We start from the raw sequence: 818 nt of genomic DNA on the forward strand, positions 1-818 counted from the left end.
TATATATATATATATATATATATATACACATATATATATATATATATATATATATGCATATATATGCGAGATTACTCATGTAGGAGACTCTTTCGTTTTTACACGTAATATATTTATTCACCCATATACACACATTTCCAAACACGTATATACATACTTATACAGACATATGTACATACACTTACAAAGAAACATACATATCTTTACACACACATATGTATCCGGATACATACATACTCACGCGCGCATACACACACACACGCATGAACTTACACAAGCATACGTACGCATACATTCCTTACATTCTTAAATTCTTACATTCGTGTGCGTCCTCACCAAATATCAACTATATTCATATACATATTCTTATATATCTATACATGTATGTATATATGTGTGTGTAGGGGTCGGGGTGTTTGTATGTTCTTATCTGTGAGTTTGCTAATGCTGTGTACGTGTTCCTGTTGTCCACGTCTGTATGTGAGATGAGAGAAATCAGTTATTTCTTTTCAAATGTTATGTAAATGTTTGTATGCTATGATATTTACAGCAGTTCGATACATAGTAAACATTAAAGAGAAACCTATTGAACTTTTCTTTGCGGTCGAGACATCCAGGGAAGTTATTGTTAACGAATGGAAATTTACAAAATAGCAAATATAACAAAATGATTTTCTGATAACTAGAAATATGAAGAAACAAAATAATAATATTATACAAAGCATTGCATCCAGTCATCACCCCTTCATCTATGCAGGCATGTATATATATATATATATATATATATATATATATATATATATATATATATATATATA

Source organism: Octopus bimaculoides, chromosome 16, assembly GCF_001194135.2.
Source record: "Octopus bimaculoides isolate UCB-OBI-ISO-001 chromosome 16, ASM119413v2, whole genome shotgun sequence".
In the NCBI taxonomy this organism is placed as follows: Eukaryota; Metazoa; Mollusca; class Cephalopoda; order Octopoda; family Octopodidae; genus Octopus; species Octopus bimaculoides.